This window comes from Nesoenas mayeri (assembly GCF_963082525.1).
Source record: "Nesoenas mayeri genome assembly, chromosome: 9".
Taxonomy (NCBI): domain Eukaryota; kingdom Metazoa; phylum Chordata; class Aves; order Columbiformes; family Columbidae; genus Nesoenas; species Nesoenas mayeri.
Window position 1 is genome coordinate 10,284,446 of NC_137557.1, and position 27,400 is coordinate 10,311,845.

Below are 27,400 nucleotides of genomic sequence, written 5' to 3' on the forward strand. Positions count from 1 at the left end.
TGGCATTTTTAATTGCCTGAAGAGTAGAAAAGGACTGGGGCAATTTCCACAGACATTTTCTGGTTCTCCTGATGCCCTGAAGTAGATGAGATGCTCCTATATCACAGAGACCACTGGGTTAAATTAACCAGGTTATAATTAAGATTACAAAAACAGCCCCCCAAGTTTTATATGCTTGCAAGCAGCATTATCTCTCATTATCCCATTTTTTTTTCCTTGCTGCTTCCCTTGAGAGAAGAGTTAAAATTGCCCTATTATGGGATGAGGGGTGCCCAATGGGTAGCCTGAAAAAGCAATCTGAGAACTATGAATAGCATGGCCAGCTGGAGCCCAGACAGTCTGACTGTGACTGGTGATCCCCTGGAACAAAACTGTACTGCAGAAAGCATCCCCAGCAGGTGCCACCTGGAGAAGGCAGTGACAAGAGCCTGGCCTGCCAGAGTCAAACACAAAGTGAGGTGAATGGGAATGAGAGAAAAACAGGAAGGGGACCAGTAGGAAAAGGAATTAATCTTTATTTGGTGTGCTGGAAAGATCAAACCTCATTGCACTGTTGCAGTGCTTTGAAGTACATTTTGTCTTAGGACCTGATTCTCCTTATGCCAATTTAAATCATTGGTTTAAAACACAGCGATGTGAATAAGCATCAACCCCTTGCTTGTCTGCTTGTACTGACAAACCTCTATGATGGATGCTTGCTTTTTAGCACAGTAGTGAACCAACAATGCTAAAACGTGGTTTGTTCTGCTGTGTCAAGGGAACCAGCTATCACTGTAGCCACGTCACTAAATCACATTACAACCCTCGGTCTAATGACATTTGTATAGATCTCCAGCTCTCCACTTTTTGTCACTAATCAGAGTAGTCTGAAGATAGTCACGCAGGAACATTATCCCATTTGATGTTCTTTCCCTCTACCTTAAATAATCATTTCTACAGTGCACACACAGGCCAGCATATCCTGACTTTTCCAATTCCTTTTGCTATCTTTATTTTTATTTCTTTTAGCAGAAATAATTGGGAGATCGATGAGGTTATTGTGTCAGGTCTGTTGCTCAGCTCCCCAGCCCCAGTTTCCTGTTTTGGTGGGATCTAGCAGGAAACTTGAAATCCAAAGAACAGCCAAATCTGTCCTCATGTTTGCTCTGAGAGGCCTATCCTGCCTGTGTAACTGTGATAGGTGAACATGGTTTACCCTTAAAAGATTAAATATGCTTTTCTTACAGTATGTCTCATCCCAATGAAGACAATGGTAGGGTTCATATTAGCACTGCTGGGTGCTCTTGTTTTCTCTTTCTGTTTTAGCAATGCAAAAATAAAAGAAGGTAAATTTGCTTCATTGTTATAGGTGCTTGAAACTGCAGTTAACTGCAATTAATTTCATGAAGTGAACAGAATTCTTTAGGATTTTAATCAATGTAGCTGCAGAATTCCACCAGCCGTCTTAAAACCATAACATTTATTTTTAAGATTGAAAATGTTAAATTGATAATTTTAACAATTGTAAGGAATTGTTATATTGACCTTGAGAATCTTATTAAACATAGCAAATACAACACTTGCTTGCTAAAATGGAAAGATGAGATGTTCAGTCACTTAGAGCTTCATATGGTAATCATCAGGAAAACAGCTACTTTTTAAATGCAGCTGTCAAACTGGCAGGTTGCAAAAGAAAGAGATTCCCAGCTATTCAGTAGTTATAAAGATCAAGGTGATCCAGTTTAATCAGATCATCAAAGAGGGAGACTTGAATTTGTTGAATTCAAATCAGTTTTTTTCTGTTCACTCACTTAGGCTGGTCCTAACCACAGGTTCATGAGAAATTCATAATAAACTTTTGAGCTGTTACTCATTCCAAGATGGCACTGAACATCAAATATTAATAGCTGTCAATTATAAGGCAGCAAGATACGTGAATGAAAATGCAACTGCCTTTTTGAGAAATGCCTTGGATTGATTATAACCACGTTGACATAAGATGGAATTCTTTGCAAGTACAGATATCAACTGATTCTGGCAATTTCCTTATGGGCGTTTTTCCAGTGGTATTTGATGTAAGCAAACGTCTCTGAAGATAAGCTGTGAACTCACTATGAGGATCCTTTAGAAGTCTCTTCTGAAAAAGACGTCTCTGTGTCTGCTGTAGTTTAGACATGATTGTGGAACTTTATTGATTTCTGACCCTTTGTCCCTGTCTGTCGCTCAGCCTCCACCACTCTAAACCAACCTTTTCATCTTTGGAGTTGTGGAAACCTTGTTTTTTTCACATGCCTGTTAATGTATTTGCCAAGATACTCAGGACTTCTTTGCAAAGGTGCTACTGCTCTGCCGATTTGGCAGAGCAGGCCAAGGGATGAAGCAAGAAGCCAGAAAGGAACGAAAACCTTCAATTTTTGATTTCTTATTCCAAATGTCTTTGAATCAGCAGCTCTGGGCCCTTCCCAGCTCTTGAAGGAATGCCAGTTCAGTACAGTGAGTGAATAAGGTGCATGCGGGGGCGACTGCTTCTCTGTCAGTTGTGAGAAGCTTTACTTTAAAAAGTGCCTATTTTTTTGCCAGCATTACAGAGGTTTGAATGGTTCTGAGGAGCGGGTAATGGTTTAGGGAGGCTTTCTTGTTCATGGCCTGTTGCCCAGTCAAATCCAGCCCAGGTCATTAGTGACTAGAACCTGTTACCATGTTAACACAATCTGATGGATGATGTGAACTGTGCCCGAGTCCAGTTTCTAGCAGAAAAAGCAGCACAGAAAACAGTATTGCCCTGGTCCCCAGCTGACTCCGTCACAGCCAGAGGGGAAGGAGCTGCGCCTGTGGGTCCATTCGGGGCAGAGCTGAGCTGGGCGTGCAGCTGAGCGCTGTCAGCGCGAGCTTCCTCCGCTGCTGCACATCCTTCCCTTCTCTGCAAAGAGAGAACATTCGCCTGCAAAGCTGTCAAGCTGATGCTTTCTCCAGCATTGAAATGACATGCAGTGAAAATGGGCAAGCAAAATGAACAAAAATAAGGAGCACCTTGGCTAAGGAGCAGTGAGGTCTCCTGGTAAAAGATACACAGAAGAGCCTGAACAGTTTCATTCAGAGTTCTCGACCAAAGCCCCGAGTATATGAGGAAAATGATTAACAAACCATTAACAATCAGGCATTAAAATGGAAATTACTTCTTTATCGTTCTCTAATTTTATTTTACAATGTTTTTCCTGATCTTTTTTGAATTTTGCTTATTTAGACTCTCATACTGGTCATTTTCACTTTGCTTATATTTAATTTCACTACTTTGCTCTTTTGTTCTTCCATCTGAAAAGCCCTCGTGTTGGGTTACTTGCTCAGCAGCAAGGGTAGAAGGAAGGCAGGTGGGCAGGTAATGTGAATTCTGATTTTGGCTCTGCCACTGCTTGCTTGGCAAGCTGTTTACACCACTCTGTGCCTTACTTTCCCACAGAAAGACACTCATAGTCGAAGAAGAATTTAAAATCTTTAGCAAAAAGAACTGTGCATCTACTAGTGCCATTTACTAAAGGAAAACACAAATGAAACCCAGTATTTTATTCCGTGTGCTCCTTAAAGTGTATATGAGTTGACTAAGCCAAGTTAAGCCTCTGTTCTTCATTTTCCTTTCCTGAATTAGGTCTGAATGTTGAGTCATCATTGATGTACACATCCAAATCACTATAGACAACTTAGCCTTCGAATTGTAAAAAATCTGAAACATTCTAGATTCTTCAGCCCATTTAACACATGTGATATGCAAGTAGCAAATCCTCATAAGTCGTGAAACACAGTTACAGTACGGATCTGAAGCTGCACTGCAGAAAGTATGTATTGCTGTCTCCTTAAACTTCAAGGTTCTCTCTGTTTCCTCCTCCTGATTTAACTTGGATAAAGCATCCACCAACAGGGCACAGTAGTTTTAAGGGCACAGTTGCTGTATAAGTTTGTATTACTTACAGTCTTTTAAAACTGTTGCAGATAAAAATAGAAATAGTGTCGTTTCCCTTCCTATGCCACAGTGCCGTTTCGAGCATCATTAATTCTCTATAACTGAAACCCTTTTCCCTCAGGAATGGCTGGGGTCATAGCAACAATGTTGATGCAGATTCAGGTTAAGAGCCAGCAGCAGCTGTATGCTGAAAAGCTTGCTAAAAATGGTCTCTGTCTCTCTGTAGACCTGGAAACCCAGCCTCTTGTATCAGATTCCTCATTTGTAACCATAAAACTCTTCAGGTGCCAAAAATTCTGTAAGTTAAATGGCAAAACTTTAAAATTGCAAGCTTCAGTAATACTCCTAACAACTCAGTGTAAGCTCAGACTCAAAGTTCAGAGAAAGGTGAAAAATATCTGTAATTATTCTAATATGCAACACTTGACTGTAGAGAAAATATCTTGCTGCACTACACCTGTAGGTTACCTTAGATTCCAGAAGTGAAAAATAAGGAGCCTTTGCCATCTTTACTGTAATGCAACTGCAACTCCGAGTTAAATTCTTGGTTCATTTACTGATCTTGACCGAAGTGTTTGCCAGTGTGACACCTGACAGCCTGGTATTCTGCACTCTGCAGTTCACAATGCTGAGCTGTGTTCAGTGGGACTGGATTGTGGTTATGTACAGTGGAGTTTGGCACTATGCAAATACATATACTAAAAAATATTACACCTATTTTTTTCTAAGATATTGAGTAGCAGTGCAATACAAGAATTTTTCATTAAAAATGTGAAAAGTAGTTTGATTTTGTTGCGAATGGAAACTAGGTCATATTTGTAAGAGTTTCTAAAGCTCATTAATGGATGTGATCTTGCTTCTTCTCTTGGCTTCCTGTCCCATAAAAAGGCCAGTCGCTGAACAGACCGAACAAAATAATACTTTTAAAAAACTACTTTCTTCCTAATTCCACACTCTTTTACTACCTATGTCAGTTATTGAATGCTCTGTTAAGCTCCTTGCACCTCTATTCACTTTTTTGTCTCCACTCATTCCACTTTAGACCTGGAACACAACTTTAATGCACATTCAGCTTTTCATTTGTTAAAGAAGTAAGCAAAAACTCACAAAAAGTGATCACTTGCTGTTGTCTGTGCAGCTAACTAGTCCTTGTTTGCTCCCTATTGCACACACTAAAATCCTCAGGGTTTAGGATTAGGTTAGGTATATGGTAAAGTAATTGTAATTTACAAAGCAAGATCTAGAAAATACCGTTCATAGTAGTTAGGAGGTCTGTTTGGCTGAAAAGGGTTGGGAGGTTTTTCAAACTGAGAGTTAAAAAGGGATCTTCATTGTTTCTGCCCCTCCCATCTGCTGTTCGCTGCAGCTGAAAATGGGGCAGAAAGCCAATATCATGACATTTGAGCAGCCAGCAGTTGGTAGGAAGGAGCCTTCTCCCTGGCCATTTCAGCACAGTTGCTGCCAGAGAGTTACAGCTGATGTGAGGCTTCATCCCCTGAATCTGGGATTTGTAGTTAGACGCTTAATTTTTTCTGTGTAGGTTTTAAATACAGATTCCCCTTCCTCTGCTTGCCTACTTCTCTCCCCCTCCAGAAGAAATCCAAAGAATTTCCAAAACATGCTGTAGAGTTTTCTCAGCCCTCGCGTGCCATTATTACAAGTGGGTTGGACTGCGGCATCAGAGAATGTGCAGAAGCACAGTGATTAATATGAGCATTGCTTTTGCCTCACTTAGTGATCTTAAGCATTGGTGAAATACCTTGCAAAGTACAGCAAGCAGGTAAAACCCACTACTGGTCTCTCACTGTTTCAACTGATCTTAGAAGGGAACAGTACAGATCAAATGGCTTTTGCAGCCCATTTGATTTTTGTTGTTATTGTCCTGTGATGAGCATTTTCAGCAGTTCCACAAGTATCCATCATTTTGTCTGAAAGAAATATTTATACATATTATATTCATAAATACATGTATACATATAGGGCATACTTGAAGCATCTATATGCACTCCCCTTCTGTTTAAATAGTGTTCAGTGATTGTTCAGTTCTCTTTAAAGGATGAGTCACCTGGCTCACTCCAGCTCAAAACTGCACAACGCTGCGGAGCATGATCAGTTGTTCTGCTGGACCTCAAAAAGTACATGCACTCTCCGATAGCCACTGTTTCCTTAGTCTCCTAAATAACAAGAAAAATGTTATTACTTTTTCTCCTTACATTCTTTTTTCCTTGATTTTTATTTGAATTAAGTATTAAAGAATAAGCATGCGGATATAAAAGGAATTGAATTATGCTGGATTGGCAGCCCTAGAAACTGAAGTTCACTGTTTCTTGGTAGCATGAGGACGCTAATAAAACACGGCACGGATGCTCCCCTCCACCTGGTCAAATAAACAGTGCTCCCAAGACCAGAGCTGGTGGTGAGCAGCTAGTGCAGTCACCATAAACGTTCTTTCTTGGACTTCTAGAGAGACACATACACAACGGGAACTAAACTGCCACCTTAGATGCATTTCATGTAGAGCATCAGCTGGTGAGCAGAGAGCTCGCTGCTCCTTGGTGCTGTGAAAGGTCACTGTGTGTAAACAGAACCACTGACAGAGTGACAAAAGATGATCTGTCATGCTTCAGTTGTGTGGCTGAGCAAGTGGAGGGTTCTTGAAATGAATGAATGTTTGACTTCAGTAAGAATAAAAGCAGGAGATTGAAGGTAAAGCAGTAAAACATTTGCTTTCTCATTGAGGAATAATTTGAGGAAGGTATATCTGAAGGCGGACATGTTTTCCCGTCGTGTACATAGAATATAAAGATAGTATGTGTAATCCTGTTTAACAGAGTAATTAAAATGTATCAGTAAATTAAGTAAACTTGTAAGTGTCTGGCTGTTTGTAAGACTTGAATAAAGAATGATGTGAGATTGCTCACTTATTAGTAAGGGGTTAATCACGATTTTACTTCTGAGATCTGAAAAGAAAGATAGAAATGTAAGAGAAAAATATGTAGATTAGCATATCTCACTTGGGTAGCTGTGTGGACTGCAGGAGCAGAAGCGCTGTCAGACATAAACAAAGAATGAGGACAAAGCAAAAGAAAAGTGTAGGTACTGTGGGAGCGGCCTGGTTTAACCAATCAAAAAACAGTGATCAAAGGAAGCCAGCGCTGCCATTCTAGAGGTGTCAAGAAAGCAGATTGCTACATCAATAAATTAATTCTGAAGTCTGAATAAGCAATTTCTTTTTTCTTTTGTTTTCCTAAAGTCAGTCAAAGGTGTGGTGTGACTCAGCCACACCAGCAGAGGGGATTCCCTCTGGATCTTTGTCTCTTAGTTATCTGGGGTTTTTTGTTGGTTTTGGTTTGTGGGCTTTTTCTTTTTTTTCTTGTCTCCTGAACTAACGGTGATTAATTTATGTATATCCTGAAGTGTTTTGGGAAGGAATAAGATAATGGGCTGATGAAATGTCAGGGCTTTATGGAACATGGAAAGTACCAGGCTGACAATGAACTCTGCATTTCTCTGCAACCAAGAACAGACATGCATAGACTTTAGTGGTATTTTTAGCCATTGAGATTATATGTGTGCCTGTCCATCTTCATGCGTTTTGGTCTCAGGCTCTGCCAAGACTGAGGAGTTAAGAAAATGTCTTATTGCTTCTTAGTACCCGTTCACTGTCCTGACAAGCAGTGTTTCACAAAATATCCATCAAAAGGGTGTTTAGGGTGCTGCTGCTGCTAACTTGGCTGAGGTTTTCAGTTACAGCTAAATCAGCACAATCTCCAAACAGGTTCCTTTCCTCTACCTTCCCTTTGGAGATGTTTCAGACTCATCAGGCAGGAATCCAAGTACTAGGGGCCTCCAGCAGAATTTAATCTATCAGAAGCCAAAGTGGCTGTGTTGGTTGTAGTAACTCATAATTCAAAGAGAACATGTTAGAGAAACTGATCTAGATACTGATTTTTAAAACTCATCTGGCACTGTATCTCAACATTTCTCTTCCACTGCAAGACAAATTGATTCCTTATATACATTCTAAAATAATAGGAAGCATATTGCTGAACTGGCATAAGAATAGTTCCATTAGGGGTAGCTGTGATTTTGCAGAGTAGGGCTTGGCATATGAAGCCAGAGATCAGAAGCAGAACTGGATAAAAGACCTGTCTGTAAATTACTGCCAGTAACAGGACTGGGGATTTCTGTTTCATTAGGAATTTGTAACTTCTTCATATAATATAGCAAATGACTAAACAGACTACACAATAGGTGAGATGAGTTTTATAAAGAAAGGTAATTTCTTTGTATCACTCTAAGAAAATATGTTCTTCCTTGCAAGCTTTGCGTTGCTGTTAGCCTTGGACCACTGCAGCTGAAGCAATGCCCCCCAGCATGATGAGTTCCCCTGCTGAGAACCATGTCCTGTGTGCTCCATTTTCCCAGTCTGCAACTGGAGAAACTTCCCCATCTCCCAAATGAGTCATGAGGAAAAATTATGTCATTTTTAGAAAATGTTTTAATTTGCTCTACTAGAAGGACAAAGACTGGTAATTTCATCATATGTAACTACCTAAGTACCATCTGAACTTTTCTGGGACTTTGCTTACTGCTTGGTATTTTCCAGAGCTGTTTCAAAACAGAAGATGAGAAATGATGTGCTCATTCTGGACTGTATCTTATCAGTAATCACTACTCCGAGACCTGAGGTTTGAATAAAGAAAAATGTAAGGCAACAAGCATAGTTTAAGGGAGAACTATCCTTGTGCTAATTTCTCCCTTTTATAAAAAAATTAGCAACTTATACAGTGATATAGTGACTCTGATAAAGTTTTTTTTTCCTCTCTGAGTATGGTACAACAAAATCAAACCCATTCCTTGTTGATTTTTGTGATGTGATAACTCATTAAATGCAAAGTAAACATATTGCTGAATGACATCTGTCCTTTGGATAAACAGGGGACAGATGTATTGCAGTGCAGGAAAGCACAGCGTAGACTTTGCAACCAGGACAAAGCTATTACAATAATAGGTTTGAGTCAGTTAAAGGAAGTGCATAAATGTTTTTAAAAACTGATTTAAGGCAAGCAATGAGCTGTTTCATTACAGTACGTACTGTATGTTCCAGTATGTACTGCCATTAACACTAAGCCATTTATCACTAATACACTAATAGCTCTAAGATTGCTTTACCCACAGTAGTTAGGATATTCATGTAAAATCTCTTACAAAAATATTGAGGCTTTGTGGTGCTGGCACTGTGGCAGACCCACCCTGAGCAGATGGATGATGCGGGTGTCCCATGTTCAGTGTTGGGAGTCCTGACCAGGGCTGCCTGGTGTTGGCTGTGCCCTGTGGCACTGAGCTCGGACGAGGCCAGCCTGTGGAAGGTGTGGCCGGAGCAGCTCAGGGCTGAGCTGCTCCGTGTGTTCTCAGGTCTCACCTTGGCTGTGATTGCTGTTCGGCAGTTTGGTGGCAATTTGAGCACTGGACAGGGAAGGGCAGACACACCCACGGGTGCCTTGTCCTGGGTCATCCCTTTCTCTGTCCCGTGCTCCACGCCATCGGGCAGGCCCGCAGGCCCCGCCACTGCCGGCAGCGGGGAGCAGAACTCTTGCGGTGCTGCCGGCCCTCAGCCCAGCGGCTCCCGCCGCCGCGGGCTCTGCGGCACTCGGTGATGCGGCAGCGCGGACGCCGCCACCACTCGGAGACGGTTTCTCCGCTCGGTGCCTGGTGCTGCCAGGCTCGGGAGCCCTCACACGAGGCTTCCGCGGGCTCTGCGGCTCCTCCGCACCGAACACCGCCGAGGGAACCCGGCCTCGCCCCGCCAGCCCAGGGCACGGCGGGCAAACGAGCCCCCGTGCTAGGACCTCCGGCTCGCTGTCGCTTTAAGCGCTCTGACGTCAGCGCTGCGCTGCCATGGCAACAGCCCGTCACGTTGGCTGGGTCCATGCGGGAGGGGGAGGAGCTCCTCCCGCCGCGACCGAGCGCCATGGAGGCGGCGGCTCGGTGACACCCGTGCGGACCGTTACCCGGCGGCGGCGAGCCGGCAGGTATTTCCCGCCCGGGCCGCGGCAGGGCGGACAATGCCCGCGGAGCCGGACTCCGCCGGTGGGGGCCGAAGCCTGGCCGGCGGGCGGCTCTGCCCGTCCGCCGGGGCTCGGCGGGAGCGTCCCAGGGCGGTGGCTGGTCCCGTGGGGCGGCCGGCGGCGCTCTCCCCCCCGCCGCCCCGGCACCGGGAAGCCTCGGCCAGGCGGGGCGCGGCGGCACGGCCGGGCTGCGGGAGGCTGCGGGCCTCACTTCCTGGTCCGGCGGCAGCGCCCACCGCCCCCGCGCCGCGCTCGGTCGCACGCGGAGTCGGGGAGCGGGGCTGCGGGCGGGCGGCTGCCGGTCGGGGCCGGGGGGAAGGTTCCAGCCCGCTTCCCGCCTGAGGCGGCGCTGCTCGGACCGCGAAGCCTGGGGCGGGCTCAGCCCCGCCGCCCCTCAGCGCAGGGTGGGCGCGGAGCGAGCGGCTGCACGGCCGCATTGCCGGGAAGCCCCGGCGTCTCCTCTGCCTTCCCCCGCTGCCGCGCCCCCGCAGAGCCCGGCGGAGCCGCCCGGCGGAGCCGCCCGGCAGCGCCATAGCCGCCCCGCGCCCGCCGGCCCCCGCCCCTCCCCTCGCGGGCGGCCCCGTCCCGCGGGCGAGAGGGGGGGTATGGGCGGCACCACCGCGTCGCAGCGCCGGAGGAAGGGGGCGGTGCTCGGCGGGGAGAGCCCAGCCGCAGCGGGGTGACGGTTGAGGCGGCCGCAGGCGTCGCCGCCACCAGCGGCCCCAGCCTGGCCGGCATCGCCGCTGCGACTCCGCCAGCAGGTAATGCCCCGCCGCCGGGGCTGCGCCTCCCGCCGGGACGCCGGCTGCGGGTCGAGGGGCCCCGTCGCGGCGCCGCCCTGAGGTGGTGGGCGGGTGAGGGGCGCGGTCCCGCCTCGGGGTTACGGGTGTCGGGGTCCGCCGGGAGCGGCCGGGCCCGGCAGGGCTGGGCGACATCGCCCGTTTGCCTTCCTGTCCGTCCCGGAGCGCGGGCACGGCGCCGCGCCCAGGCTCCGCGGGAAGGGTGGTGCCGAGGCAGGGTTAGGCCTCCGCGGCCTCCCCGGGAGTTGGGGGGCGGAAGGGAGCGGCTCGTCACACCGGCGTTTGCCCGGGCCGGGGAGCGGGCGAGCGGGGCGGGCGGCGTCAGCCGCTTGGCAAGTCGTCGGCACCGAGTCCCCAGTGCCGGCAGCTCGGGCACGGCTCCGCCGTGGGAACCCGCGGGACCGCCCGCCCTGTGCTGCCGGTGGTGGGAGCAGCCGCAGGTGGGGCTCACAGGGAGATCGGCTGGCAGCCAAGGTGCCCCTGCCCGCCTGGGAGGTACCTCCGTGTTGCCGGGGTCGTCAAGGAAAGACCTGGTGCTGAAAACAATAGGATTAGCAGTGCGTAGGGCACGTTGACCTGTGCGCAGGGGTGTTCAAAATGCTCCTGCCATCCCAGCAGAACAGCTCGCCCAGAGATTTGGTTTTAGAACTCTGTACAGCTGGTAGCAACAGGCAGTTTCCACATTAATGCAATATGTAGGGAAACTGCTCTCGTCTCTTTTTTGATTTCTGTATCTAGCTAGAACTTGTTTGGGTTTTGGCATTCCGTAAATTCATCTTGTGGCAGGGGGGCTGTGCATTGCGTGAGTGTTGTAACAAGGGTAAACGTGAAGGTACTCCCTGTCTTTAGGAAAAGTGCAAAGTCATTAGATGCTTTTTGTGTCATACTTTGCAGGTACTGCTGTTTTTCACATCCAGATTTTCTTTGCAAAATCTGCCTTTTTTTTTATGTGCACTTATTGCTGAAGTTGTCAGCTTCTTTAATTTTTAGTTTGATGTCCTTTGGAAATTGTGAAAACATCCAAACTGCTTATATCCAGTAGACAACAAGTTTAGTTCTGTAATATTACCTGAACTAATGCAAAATAAGCCTCAGATCTGTTCCCTCCTGTTAATTGTACAATTTGGGAGTAGATACATTGTCTTTTATTAGACCCATTATTGTAGCTTGGAAAACACATCATTTTCCAGGCCAGTTTTCAGTTCTGAAATAGGAGTATGGGAAGTCTCAAAGCTAAGTATGAGTTGAGGAAAAAATTGCATAGAGTTTAATTTCATTATATATGATAAATTTCTGAAACAACGAAAGAATAGCTGTTCCCTGCTAGGTAGAGCGTATTAGGAAAGGAAAGAAAAAGAATGGCAAAGCGGTCTAGAGAGAGAGAAATAGGTGACTGACCTCCAAAATCCACTATAAAAGCATTGGGAGAGATGAAACTCTGTTTTTCCAAGTCTGGTGGATTTTAGGTATTCAGCGGACTTGTGTATTCTAGTTTTGTCTCTGCTTGGATAATGTTTTGTCTGTTTTCTGCTGAGAATCTGAACTGAGAGATGAGAGCGATTGCGCGGTGAGAGGCAGTTCCTGGGTGGGAACTGGGTACTTTTCCTCTTTCACCCGTTGTCAGCGCACGCTCGTTCTGCTTCTTAGGAGTTCACCCACAGAATTAACCGCAAAAGCATTTGATGTGCTTTCCAGAATTTCACATGCTTCCATAAGCGTGAATAGAGGATCCAGAGGTTTTTGGTAGTTTTTGAGGGAATCAGTGGCTGTTGGGGTAATAGTGGGAATTTTGGGGGACGTCAGCCTGCAAAGTCATTCGAGAACGCAGAGGAAAAGCGAAAACTGCTCTGTGACTTCTATTAGAAATACTGGAAATGATGTAAAAGATGGTCACAAATCTGACAATTAAGCGACAATTGAAGTTGGGTAAAGTCTGAAGTCACCTTCACAGGAATAACTACTATATCAACAAATTAAAATGAAGCAAACCACATGATGAAGCCTTACAATCCTGAAAGTCTTTTAATGGGATGGGAATCTTTAGTGGGTTTTTGCAATGTTTGTGATTCTTAAGCACAATGACTGTGATGTTAATTTGCACTTCAAAAGAACAGACTGATTTTTATATTGGAAGAAGGGGACTAGGAAAAAGAGGGAAATCATAAATACATGGATATGCTTCACTGTATGCCTAATATGGCAAAATATAGATAACATTGAATTATGTATTATTTATTTAAAATAAGCAGTTTTTACAGTGGATCATGTAGATTAGTTATACAGATGTAATATTTTGAGAACCAAAGCTGTAATAATAACATGTAGTAATGTCTTTCATGTGTTAATCATGAAAGATTTGAGTTTCAGGTGACAGGGGTATATGTTTCTGTATCGTTAAAGCGGTACAGCTGGTGCTCTGTCTCTTGCTTAGCCCTTTCCTGAGTGCTCGAAAAGTTGGTCTCAATAGACTGCTCAGGTCGTGGAAATCTTCAGTAGAAAATTGTTCCGTTCAAATGTCATCTGTTATTGCTGGATAATGAAAGTTTCAACTATATCTTCATGTTGCTTAGTTGAATGCTTATATAGAATGATAGAATCATATGTTTAGTGTTTGATTTGTCCAAGTATTTTAGTTTTCCAAACAGTTTCTGAAGAAAAAGCTTGGACTCAAAAACCTCATTAGAAAACCTTGCAAAATATTTTTAAATACAGAACTGTGCGTAGTTCTGTCCTAGAACATTATACAACTTCTAAAAATGCCACAAAATTTATGAATATAAGATTTTGAAGGTGAAGTAAGAGATTAAAAAACTTTAAAAGATCACAATATGCAGTGTGTTGTAAATCTTCCTCACTTACTGTCTTTGCCAGAATCATAAATAAAGACTGTTGTGTCACTGAAGACAGGGTCATTTGATTTATTGCTTTTTATCTCAGGAGTCACTTTAAAAAGTCTCATCCAACTAGTAAGAAATTCAAAATCCTACCAGCTTGATGTGCAGTGCTTGCTCATGGAATGTAAATACTTAGAAACAATAATAATGCAGTGATTGTGTTTTGTACTTAATACTGCCTGAGAGTATCAGTGTTCAGATTAATGCAATTCCCAAGTGCCTGGAACTTGCTTTTTAGAAAGTATGCATAGTATTGCTAATCAAGAAAATATTTCTTAAGTTCCACCAATTTTTTTCTCTCCATTAATTGAATGCAAACCTGTCACTTATTTAACCTTCTGAAGTGTGTAATTAATTTTAGTTGTTATTGTTTTGTTCTTGTGTGAAACCTATGTGTTTTGCAGCCTGATGTTTTGTAACAGAATTTATGTGAAAGATGCTAAACAGAACTAAAGCAAATGATAACTAAAAACATGAATGCGTGCTCTTCTCTTAAGGTTGTGGTTTGTTATCTGATACTAGGGCAGAGAGCTTCACAGCTTCCTAGACAACACAAAGCAGTGCTATTAAAAGTTGCAGCTTTAATTTTAAAAAAGCTATACTGTTCAGGATTATGTTGATGTGCTCAGCAGCATGTGAACTGTCAAACAGTCCATATTTGTGGAGAGCCTGCAACAAAAGACCAAGAGGTGAACTTCTGAATGTTTTAAATGGATGTCAACTTGGATGCCATCAATGATACTCAGTGTTCAGATTATTTTGAATTGCTATATTTAGTGTGGGGAAATACTATAATGAGAAGATGAATTAGAGTAGAGCTGAAGGTTTATAAAAAACAGAGTTCAAACAAATGCAGATGGACATCAACTAGCAAATAGTGATGCTGTTCAGTGAAGGCAGTGTCACTTCCTTTAAGATGTCTCAGTTTCCACAAGTATGTGAAATGCTGACGTACAGTAAAACTCTGATTCAGTTACTATAACTCATGCACTTTGTTGCCCTCTGAAAGGACTGAAACTGGAAAGGAAAGATAAATGTGCCTGACTGTAATGTAGAGCAAAAGGCACTTTTAAGTTCCACCTATTACATAAAATCAGTCATTTGGAGGCAAAATAGGTTTGCCAATTTGCAGAAACTGTGGCTTTCCCTTCCTTCTTATTCTAAGATCTCAGGCAAATATTAATCGTATGGATTTTAAACATAAGCCAAGTGTTTGAGTCATTATGAATCCTACTGTTTTGAAACATTAAAAGAGCTGAGTAATGTTAAAATTATTTTATAATATTTTAATTTTCAAATGGGGAGCAGGAGGACAAAATAGAATCATCAGCTCATTCGCAGGATTGAATGTGCCTCATAAATGAGATTGAAGATCTTGGAGCTGCTTTCGATGACTGACTTGGCATCTTTGACAAGAACAAATAACCGCCTCACAATCAGCACTGGGAACTCTTGGACCTGCTGGGTTTGTTTTCATAGTTATTAATTCAGATGTTCAGCACCCAGTCTAGCACAGAGCACCCAGGCAGTTTCAGAATAACTTGGTGATTTGATTTTTTGGGGGGGGTTAATTTTTGTATAATTTCTTGTTGCCCTATATGTTTTTAATGTAGTAATTATTTCTAACATAAATTGCACTTGTATAATTTTATCTTTATATATTAAAATGCAATTTATGTTATATTTGTACACAATTAAAGCCTTGCGTTAAAATTAAATATTATATTTTAAATTGATCTGATTAAAATAAATATTTGATCTGAGTATTTTTCTGGTGACCCTTTCTGCCATTATTGCTTCAAGTGGTTGTTCATGTGAACCAATTTTATCCCTAGTTTGGAAAAGGAAGACATTTTATTTCCTTCAGATTCATGATTTAAATTGAGCTTAGTTGTTACTGAGCTGAAAAAAAATATTCAGATTGCATATATAGATGCTATGCTTGTCAAAATCTGATCTAACACACTATAAATTTAGAGCCTCAGTGTGTATCTGGTGTCTTTGATCAGTTTGGGTGATTTGACTTAAAGATTTTGACAGTGCAATGTGATGTCAGAGTATTAAAAAGTAATAAGTCTGTGGTCTATTAGGTTTTAGGTAGGCTCATTCTGGAAGAGCGTCCCTGCCCTCCCACTCCCAAATGATAAATTAGGTTTAAGCAAAAGTATTTCTCTTGTGTTGCTATGTGAGAATGTAAACTGGAGTCCTTTCCTTCATGTGTACGTGTTGGTGGTGGGAAGGGAAGGAAGTAGAAGAGCTCATCAAGTTTTGTGGTAATCTCAACATTAAGTACAGTAGGCAGAGTTCAAAAAATGACACAGTAATGTTTCCAAGAGGACATTATCACTCAGTGTCCTAGAATTTCAAGAAACTAATAACGATACTGGTAGCATTGTCCTTCTCTTGGACTGGTAGGAAGGACCCAGCAGGGATGTTGGGTGCTCCTGACCGTGTCAGGGAGAAGGGCAGCGGTCTGCAGGGAGGTGTCACAGCATTTCATAGAATATTAAATGCCTCTTCTTGATCTTTACTGACACTTGTGGGGCAAGAAACTTCTCCATTGTGGTTGCTCTTTCTACAAGTTTGGCTACAAGGTGTCTAAATAAAAAACAATCCAAAGTAGGGGGAGTGAGCTGGCCAGGAAGTAAAACTGCTGTTTTGGGTGCTATGAACATAACCTTAATATCAAAGATATGCAACAGAAAAGGGAGACTCCCCTTATGGCTGAGAAGCAGCCCAAAAGGGGGATGTGGATTTGTTTTTGTTTGTTTGGGCTTTTTTTGTAAAGCAGGATAAAAATGTAATACAAGTCCAAAGTAAAAGTGCTGTAAATGAGTATGTAACTATGTCAGTGCTTCCTTGTCGTTCCCGAAACTTTAGGATAAGCAGCTTGTTGGGAAGGTTGCGTACCTGCAAACAGGAAGATGTTAAGGCATTTTTTTCCTCTCATTTATTATAGTTTGTTATAAATGCAAATAGATGGGCACTAAAAGCCAAACACACACTCTGAAGAGGGATGAGATGAAGAAAATTGGCTTTTCCTAGTGGTGTTGCTTCAGAAGCTTGAGCAATTTTCTGTTTGTAATCTCTACAGAAACCTCACAGCCCTCATTTGTAGACCTTTGTAGTAACTTTGTCATGATGACAGCTGAAAGGCCAACATCCTAAGCAAATAGTTAAATTGCTTGAGAGTTTCATTGGTAGGACTAATATTTGCCTTTTCATTGAGTTGGATATCATTTTTCTTTGAGCTTTGCTTCTGGCAGCAGGAGTTTAAGAATATCTAGCCATTTTTACAAATGTTTCCGTCACAGTTGCTGAGATAAAATCCCAAATGATATTTTTCACTTCTGGGATATACACATTGAAAGACTTAGAAGAGGAGTGTCTGCTGTTCGGTGAACGCTGGGAGCACAGATGATGTGCTTGGCAAGGCTGCTGTTGACCCAGCTCACTTTGCTTGAGATATGTTGGAAATATTTACAAGAGCAGAAGTTTCAGTGGATTGGAAAGACAACCTGCAGCAAAGGAGGTTGTGGAGCCCCGGGCTCTCTGGTGGCCACGGTGCCTGGCAGATCCTGCCTGTCTGTAACCCAGGGCTTTGTCTCCACAGAGCAGTTCTGCTATTTATAACCTAGTGAGTGTCGCATTTTCATGGAAAAGTTCTCTTATTAAAAGACAAAAGTGACTCTCTGGGAAAGATCACTTCTAGTGGCAATATTGTACTTCTTTCCTTCAGCATTTTGATTCCCTTCCATCCTCTTCTATTGGAGACTTCATCGAGGGCCATTTTCCTTCCAGTAGTTGGGTGGGTACTCTCTGACTTTTGGCCACTGTACTCTGTATGTTTATGTGACCTGAACATCTTCCTCTTTTTAAAAAAACGTTTTTATTTCTTTTTGAGTTATGTACTCTACAAATACATTCGGATTTTAATGCATTGTAAAGGTGTGAAAAACCATGAACCACAAGTTTAATTTACAACTTCCTTTTAACATAATGCCGACTTTATCTAGATAGGTTCTTTTGTAAGAAAGGTTTTTATCTTACCTTAAAGTTTTTTGCTAGATATAATCAGTATGTTAGAAGTACTCCTCCTATGTAGACAGCCTTTGTTTTGAGAATCCTGGAAGTGTGAAGATAGTTAGGAGCACGGTGATATGTATTGCTTTAACACAGCATCTTCCTTAAGTATTTTATGTAGTTTCTTTTTCAATAAGTGACTATTTGAAAAGCGGCAATACTGCATGGGGAACATCAAGAGAGTGTAGATCAGGTACATCAATCTCATCTCAAGTGATACCTGTAGTAGTTATGCACCCTATGTACTCTTCATCGCGTGCTCCCATTGGTAGGGATGAAAGTCAGGGTTTTCACTTTCTAGTGTGGGATTTCTAATCATTCAGTGGATCTCTGTAACATGAGGGTTTTGATAGATTTTTAAAGACCTATGATAATATGCATCTAAAAAAAAATTAGACAAAACTACTAAAGTAACCTGAACTCTAGTCTGGAACAGAACTTCATTTTGGTGGCTTAGAACCAAAAATAATGGACCAGAAATGCATTGTGAACCAGAAGCAAAATTGAAATTAGAGTTGAGGGCAATAGTTTTGTCTGATCTTTGGATAATCAGTATAAAAAAGCAAATGTTTATATTCCCTTGTTTTCTTATGAAAGAGTACAGCTGTGTGCTAAGTGTTACAGCTGTGTAATGATGTGAACGGCATAATGCCTCGCTGTGGCTTCGGTGCCAAGGGAGTGTGTGTGTGTGGTGCTGAATAGTGAGGAGGGAAGGCTGCTGAAGACTATCTAGAGATCAAATGTATTTTTCTCCCTAGCTGGTGATCGGTTTGAAAGGGCGCAATGTGTACGTGTAACTGGTACTGCTGGGCTTTCTGCTCCTGCAGCATCTCAGAATGTTCCACTCTCAAAAACTGTCAACCAGAAATTATTTCAGTCAAGTGAACAGTCATCTTAGTTGAATTGCGACACTTTTCTTGTAGACAGCATTAGTTCCTCTCTGTGTATCTTCTCCACTGACTTTAAACCTAAAATGTTCTGTGCACTTAGCACCTTTTATGCATCCTGTGCAATCTCCATGCTCTCAGCTTAGGTAATAATCCTTTGTACATGTGGGTGCCAGACTAGATTTTATATGCATGACACTGCCAGGCCCTACAAATGCCAGAGTAGTGTCCGGCTTCAGTAAATATCCATTAAAAAATTACAAAATCTGACTTGTTTAGGGGTAGATTTAAACGTAAGTCATCTCTCAAATCACTTTGAATTGTCACATTCTCGGGTATAGTTTTTGTAGCAAAACTTGCTAGAATAGTTTCTGGGTGTAGCCAAGTATTTGAAGAGGCAAATAATGTGGTGGTTTAGCTCACTCTGTATGAGTCCATGTCCACCTGTCTGTCCTCAAGGAAGAAACTGGAGTGGAACCATATCTGCCTGTCTTGTTACTTAGGGTTATATCTTTTTGCTTCATTAAGATCATTTTTGCCAATGCTTACACATTTTGAATTGCAAAACCAGTAATAATTTGTTCAGTGATGGAGTGTCCTATGGCCAGTAAACCCCATTTTCACTGGAGAATCATTTTTATAGTCACTGAAGACAACATGAGGTTCTTCTGTTTGCAGGGAGTGTGATAAAAATAAATCTGTGCTTACGTACCAAAACATTTTGAAACGAACATAGTGAATGTAAGATGCAAGAATGTTACTTTTGGAAAATTCACTCTTTTGGACTGTGAAATATTCATGACTTAAAAATTCCTTCCTGTGCTTTTTTCAGTCTTGTGCTTAACACTGGATTTTTTTTTCTAGAATCTAGTGTGTGTGGACAAAGAAGAGCAGAGGCTTTCTGTACAGGTTTTATGAATGTACTTGGCTTAGACTTGAAGTTGCATTGGAGAAGTAAACTCCCACATCTCTGTGCTTAAGGCACTGGTCTAGTGACCTGTCAGCTTATTGTATGAAGAAAAATAAAAGTCTAAAGTCACTGATCACGTTTTACTAGTAAACTTGAGAATTATTTCACTTGAGTTTCTGTGTTTTCCTTTGTCTGTTTTGTGCCTGCTGTCAACAAGGTCAGCATGTGTTGGTCTATTTGTCTTCCATGGAAACCGTAATCAAAGCAGTGATCGAACGCAGAGACGTGCGGTGATCTGTTAAGACTGATCACCCTGCGGGTTTGCTCTCCCTTGGCAAGCTGTGCATGCGGTGTCGGCAGCACCCAAAATGTGATATTGGCTTCTAGGCCCAGCAGCGCTGCTGCAAGACGTGTCCAAGCTGCCACGTCCTCTGCTTGCTGGTAGTGAAAGGCACTTCCGAGTGATACAGTTCTGAAGTTTCAAGCTGAACGCAAATACTTGTATTTGTCTCACTCAGTTTACTTCTGTTAATACCTCCAAGTAGTTATTGTGGTAAAGATGAATGTTTTTACATGGCAGGCTTTATTTCAAAGTTATATTAAAATCACAAGTAACCATGTGTGTATAAAATGGCATATATTTCTGGTTTATTTGCTGCATGGGGGTACGAGGTGTTTAGGTGGAGGAAGGAGGAAGCAATATTGTTGGCTTGACACTGCTTTTGCCACACAGTGGGTGGGGTTGTATTTGCGATGTGGCTGCGTGGGGCATGTTGGCACATGAAGAGATGAGAATACTTCCATATCCCACTGATGTGGTGTTCGCTCCTGTGTCTCTTTTGTGACCTCTCCTTTCCAGTTGTACATGCAGTTTTGGGCACATACATTCATCGGTTCCTTAAAACTGGGGATGGTATCTGTTAGAGAAATGGGTGTTTAAATAAGTTCTGCTAATACCCTTCCTCTCGAGAGGCGTTGGTTGATTATTTCCTGTTTTTGTACTGAAGCTGTAAGGGAGACGTATCGCTTTAAAACACTTCCAAAATGTGCAGAACTGCAACAATAGCGCTGACCTCAGCGCGCAAGGTCACACCCAGGCTGCTTCCTGTTTTCTTCTTGGGGAGATGGGGGCCCTGAATCCCTGAATCTGTGAGGGAAAACGCTCCTCTGTGTGTGCCTGGGGGCTCGGAAATCAGGGGGACCGTTAATTCTGTCTTATAATTGAAAAAAATGAAGGAAAAGATTCAGTTAGGATTTCCAAACTTATTTTCTAAATAGTAACCAACTAAAAAAGCTAACCGTTATTTTCTTTACTGAAATGTCTAAGGTGTTCTGCAGCTAATGCACCCATCAAAAGTATATGTTAAAGATACAGAAGGGAAGGAGATGCAATGAAAAGGTTTGAGAGACAAGAAGGAAAGAATAGGGTACACAGTGGCACAATTACAGCCCTTATATACTGTTATTTCAACTTACTATCTCTGCTTGAAGTATTAGTTGCCCAATATAAAAGCTCCTTGCGTTGTTTATTGTTGTCATTGTTTGTTGATGCGGTACAGCTACAAATCAGAACAAAGAATTCTTGGAAAAATGAATAGCTGGTAAGATCTCTGAGAAACAGAGAATAAACGACATAGGGCCAAGGTACCGTAAAAACAAAAGCAACAACAACAAACCCAAGAAAACCCCAAACATTAAATGTTTAATTTTCCTCAGTGAAGAGCTGAGTGTATGTGTGGTCCTCAGGCAGCTTTACTGCAGTAAATGTATTATGTGAAATGGCAATTAAAATACTTTTTATATATGAAGATATGTAACAACAGTATAACATTCATTTATTTTAAATGGCTGTTGCACAGTCAGAGATTTCACTTTAAGCAAAGCTTTGTCCCCGATGTCAAAGTTTATAGATTTTCAACCATTTTTGAATATGTCAAATCCATTCCCTTCAGTCTGTAAGAAATAAAACCTCTCTGTGTTTTTCTTCTCTATTGATGGCTTTGGGAGACAGTTGAGTGGGCAAGGCTGCTGAAGTCTTGATTAGTGTCACTAAATGAGGAAATGTTTTATCAAAATCTTCTTGGCACATCCTCAATATATAATTTATTAGCCTGTGTATGTTGCTGGAGCTCAGCTTCATAGCCGGGAGCCCAGTCCAGCGCTGTCAGCACCTGCTGAAGACAAGCAGGGAACTTCACAAAGCAACTTCAGCACATGAAGGTTTTGTGTAGTGAAGCCTGAATGTGTGAGTTACCGATATAGCTTCCTTGAGAGACCTGGAGTATTTCTTGGTGTCTTTTTCCTATATTTAGTAAAGCACTGGAGTTAGCATTCCTTATGTTTAGCCACCTGTGTGATCACTAGTAGAGATGATCGCAGAAAATCTGTGTGAAAGCTCCTCTCTTAGTGCTACTGCTATGTGTTCATCACTTCTGAGATCTTACTGCATAGGAGTTGAAAAACTGAGGTTGATATGTATAGCTAAGCACTTATTTTAGTTCTAAAGGACTGATTTTTTGGACACTAAATGAAATTCTTGCCTGAATAATTCTTTCTGCGATAGCTCTCAAGAATCCAGTCAAACTGTTCTTTTTGCAGTCCCTTTAATCTCTATATGTTTGGCACAAAAATAGCAATGCTTTGTTGTGGGGAGGAGCATATTTTCACTTCTGTAGTAATTTTTTTTCCTTCTATCTGTATGGTGATTTTGCATGGGAATAAGCTAAGCTTGCTGAAGCTTTATTTTTTTTAAAAAAAGGAAAACAAATTACTTAGCATCTTAATTTGTAAACTGCAATTTTCTCTGAGACAGAAATAGCTCTGCTTTGCAGAACTAAAGGTTCCTATCTCTACATGCCCGACTATTCTGCTTTGAATAATCTGCCAAATATCAGCCCATTTCCTGGCTTTCCAGAGCTGCGGCGGCTGGGCCCCTGCACCAGCCTCCGCTCCGTGCCGTGGGGTCGGCAGGTCCCTCTGCTGAACATCTTGTAGCTCGGCTGGCGTGGGCTCTGTGTCCTACCCTGCCTCCGGCCGGGCTGTCGCAGAGGTCCTGGGCTTGGTGGGTTTTCTTACAGTGTGTCCTTAAGTGCATTCGGGGTAATTTTTTGCAGAGAAAATGGTGCTTTTCTGGCCACGACGTTTGAGTCCACATGTTGCAGAGAAGTACTTTGAAGACAAGAACCTGTGGTAGTTTGTCACTGCCTGTCTGTATAATGAAGAATAAAACTCCTAGCAAGTGACACTGCTACTGTATCAGGCATAGTGTAAGGGGTCATTTATCTGTGGAGCACTCAAGCCCTCCAGTGACTTTCTTGGCACTAGATATGCCGTGGAATCTGACTTAGTTAATTATTTTGCCGCGGGAGGCACTTTATTTTGGTATCAGTAAATTGACTTGTACAAGTCTGCTGAGGAAAAATTGCACTGAGGTACAGTTCAGCCTACAAATGACATTGCTTCTATGAGGGCAAAGATGTTCTGCCTCCGTTATACCATCGCTGTTGCTCACAATGAGCTCCCCATATTGTTGCTTCTGATGGGAAGCGTCTCATGTCCTTGACCCTGTTTCCTAGTAGCCTGGTGTCTTACTGTGGTTTACCTCCTGGCTGCCAACAGTGTTGAAAAGTTCTTGCCCTTCCTGGTGCTCATCCCCTGAAGGCATCTTTGCCATAGCAGATGATATTATTCATAGTACATCATGCACATCATGAGTTGCATTTGAAGAGAAGCATCTGGCTTCTTCATCAGGGTTCCTACCTGTGGATGTTGAAAAGCAGATACCACTAGTATTCTGCATCTGAGGTGACTCAGAATTTTTTTCTCTTACTAAATGTTTATTAAAAATATTAAATAAATCAGGGAGGTAGAGATTACATTATCCCCGGTCTCCTGAGAAGACAGGAGGAATCCTGACTCGTGCCCATAGAGTTGCAAGAGCTGATGGCTTTGCTGCGTGCATGGCCGAGTGTGACACAGCTGGGCTCACGGGGAAGGTCATGCTCGGAATAAAGAATTTTCCAGGCTGTGGAGCAGTGTTGCTTCCTGGCTGCACTATTTTGTTCTTCCTGGAGGAGAGAATGAAGAGGTACGTGTCCTTTGTAACCCAGTACAGGTTGGAGTTGAATCCACTGAGATTTTTCAGTTATTTGTTGTATGAGGAAAAATTTGCAATACGGAGATCACTCACCCCTGTTGTTTGCAATCCCTGTAAGCCCTGCAAAAGCAGTCCCAGAATTTCATCTGATAAAAACCAAGTTGTTTTTTATCTGATGAATGGTAGCATTGGGAAATAGTGCACTTCAGGTTGTGGTGATGAGCTGCTTCTCTGCACTCAGGACGGATTTATAGGATGCGGCCTCTACTTTGCCAGTGCTGCCAGCCATCTCAGTTCTGTGTTCCTGCCGTGCTTCACTGGTCACCTCACTGATACACTTAAAAACAATATTACAGTGAGTGAATGTAGTCTGGATAATGGTTTATGCACACAACTACATCTTGAATATGGCTTCCCCTCTTTTCCTCTCTTAACCATATCACTGTAACATTAGAACAGATACAGATGTGTCTGCAAGCTCCAGGCACGTGCTTATCTTCCTGCATTGCTGTTGTGAGTGGCATCAGTGAGATGTTCACACGGTAGTTTGACAGGAATTCAGAAATGCTGCTTGTGGAGTTAGTGTGAATCTGGAAGAGCATCCATGTGTGACAGCTTTCTCCCTACCCACTCATTTTCTGTGATATCCTGTGGACACCTCAAAATAGTGCTTAAAAAAAATTTAAAATCCCAAGTGGAAGCATTTTGCTCACAGTTCTGCATACTTCATGATGGATGATGATCTGAGCACACAAGCAGTTGTACTGAGAGCTGCAGCCAGCCAGTACAACAGTGTTGGATACGCTTCAACTTAATAGTTAAACTGTGCACTTAGTTTGTTTACTGTAGTATCCCAGTGTTTAAATATAGCTTAAGAATATCTCAGAGTTTGCCGTTCAGCTGCTGCGTACTGGAAAGGAACTTTAATGTTTAAAGCTAGAATAATCCAGTTCTAAAATCAATCTAGAATGTGTAGAAATGCTTCAAGGCCGTTCTGTTCCTTGAGATATAGCTTCATCTTGAACCACTGATAGGTTTCTGCTGAATAGTAACACTAATGACCATGCAAATTTAGAACATACTGATGTTGCTAGGACTTTTCAGCCACACAACAAGAATTATTTATTTCAAAAATTTATGTAGGAATTTAGTTTTTTCATCTAAAGGCAGGTGGGTGAGGAGGCTTCTGAAGCTGGGTTTTGTCCGTGTAGGCACTTGTACAGGTATAACATGATGTAAAGGTGTTAAGCTTAACAGCTGTTTAGCTGCTAGTGCAGCTTGATACAGTAGTGGCATTACTGATGAACAGTGCTGATTCAAATGACATTAAAGTTATTAACACTGACTTTATGGTTGAAGGCCAACATCATCCTGGCTTGTATCAGGCATAGTGTGGCAGCAGGACTAGAGAAGTGATTGTGCCACTGTGCTCAGCAGTGGTGAGGCCCCACCTTGAATCCTGTGTTCAGTTTTGGGCCTGTCATTGTAAGAAGGACATTGAGGTACTAGAGAGAGTGCAGAGGAGGTGATGAAGCTGGTGAGGGGGCTGGAGCACAAGTCTGATGAGCGGCTGTGGGAGCTGGGGGTTCAGCCTGGAGAAAAGGAGGCTGAGGAGAGACTTACTGCTGTCTACAACTGCTTGAAAGGAGGTTATGGAATGGAGGGTGTTGGTCTCTTCTCACAGTAGCAAGTGATAGGACAAGGAGAAGTGGCCCCAAGTTCCACCAGGGGAGGTTTAGATTGGATATTAGGAAAAAATTCTTCACGGAAAGGGTTGTCAGGCATTGGAACAGGCTGCCCAGGGCAGTGGTGGAGTCACCAGCCCTGGAGAGATGAGGTTCTTAGGGACATGGTTTAGTTCTAGAGTTAGGTTATGGTTGTACTCGATGATCCTGAGGGTCTCTTCCAACTGAAACGATTCTATGATTATGATTCTAAGTGGAGAATGGTCATTGATGTTCCAGTGTAGGACAACAGCTAATTTTCTAACATGCTCATAGTTTTACCTGTCAGTAGAAAAATGCCATGAGTATAGCTACTCCTGAGCAGCCATGCCTGCTTCCAGTTGAATAATAGTGTCACTTTCTTAGTGACCAACTATTCTCTGTGTTGAAGTTACTGTTTACAGAGCACTGAATGTGTGGCACATTGCAGGGCAGAAGCTGACTTCCTTTCTCAGAAAATTAGAGATACATCAACTTCTCTGTTGGGAATCTCCTGTTAAAAATAGCATGCAAGAATGCTGAAATAGTGGCAGATACCATGGCTGACTTGCCTTAGGCGAGGCCGTTGTACAAAAAAACAAAAGGAAAAACCTTTTTAGAAGTGTAGTTTGACACTGTCAGAACTGCAAGTGGATCTATACTTCATAGAGGTGTAGTATTCCAATCAAATATATTAAAATTGTAATTGAACTTCAAAAACTAGAAAAGCATGTGGTCAGCATGCATGCTAAAGAGATTACAGTTTTTAATGCTTGAATTTTGAAAACGAACATTAGTGTTCATGACTTTTATTTTATGCCTGCTGTGTATTAAGCGTTATTAAATAGTCTGGGCTTCTGAAATAGAAGATGATGGTAAATAAAGTAGTTTCTTAGAATATTCACATATGGATTTGTAGTTGAACACAGCATAGGTTTAGGGAAGGGTAAGGTGTGAACCCCATAGTTTGCTTATGTATAGCTGAAAATATTAGTTAGGCCTTTTAAGTCTCCACTGTGCTCTTAACAATTAGGATGTGTTTTGATTTGGAGATGATCCAATTTGTGTATGTTTGTGGGTTTGTTCTGAAACAGACTTTGTAATGTTACCTGTGGAAAGCATGGACTGAAAGAAAGGAGGAGTAGTTGGATGATTACTGAAGCTATACTTCTTGAGTAGTGAGAAGTTTTGTAGCTCTCAAAAAGTCATGTAAGCTGTTACTCCAAGGGTGATAATCTTATTAGTAAGTTGCTTTAAACCTAAACCTTTCACTCTTCAGATCTATGAAGTGTTGTGTTTTATAGACAGAAAAAAGCCTTCCAGAGTTGGCCTTTTGGAGCACATCACTACTGAACTGCAAAGAACCAGTAGCTAAAGCAAATGAAGATGTTTTCCTAGGAGTCTATGCCTTACCAGACATGCTAGGACCTTTCTTCCTCTGTTTTTCAGCCATTTTTCATTGGAATAAATTTGGATGGACGCTACCATATTGCCTCTTATGCTTGAATGAAATGCTTATAAAAATGTTTTAAATAGGTTCTTCTCCCCACTTATTTTCCTTCCTCCCTGAATTTTCATTTTGTGAATAGTATTCTGACTTTCGTTTTTCTTCTTCTACAAGCTAGAAGTGTTTTGGGTTTTTTAGACAATGTAGTGGGACCACCACCCACACCTTTCTGATGTGCTTTTCTGTCCTGAAAAAGAACATACAAGTGCCTGGATTGTTCCTGAGCAAGCTACTAGCTTAGTTTACTTTCCCTGCAAGGATATTGAAGTCTACACACATGTGAATAGACTTAAGAGGTCTCTGTAGTGGTGTTTGGTTCTACTGGGGATAAAGAGGAAGATTGATCCGAGGAAACTGTTCAACACACTGAAAAAACCACTTGCAAAATCTGATTTAAAAAAATTACTAACCTGAAAGTGTGCTTGCATGTGGTCTTACTGGTTATTGATCTTTTTATTAAGGTTGCTTTGAGTCCTTGTTCAGCTGAGAACTGCTTTAGGCTGCTGTGGGCTGTA

At 42.5% G+C, this 27,400-nt stretch overlaps 1 protein-coding gene across 2 annotated transcripts in view; it reads left to right on the forward strand.

Moving 5' to 3' along the window:
• The first annotated feature begins 9,896 nt into the window (after positions 1 to 9,896).
• Positions 9,897 to 27,400, forward strand: part of GNB4 (G protein subunit beta 4) — a 34,257-nt gene continuing 16,753 nt past the window's right edge. Inside the window, exon 1 of one of the 2 annotated variants that reach the window (XM_080349319.1) lies at positions 9,897 to 9,969. The gene's annotated coding sequence lies outside the window, so the exon portion shown is untranslated. Of the gene's footprint in view, positions 9,970 to 10,650; positions 10,767 to 27,400 lie in introns of those variants that run through there. The other variant, XM_080349320.1, reaches the window with a different exon arrangement.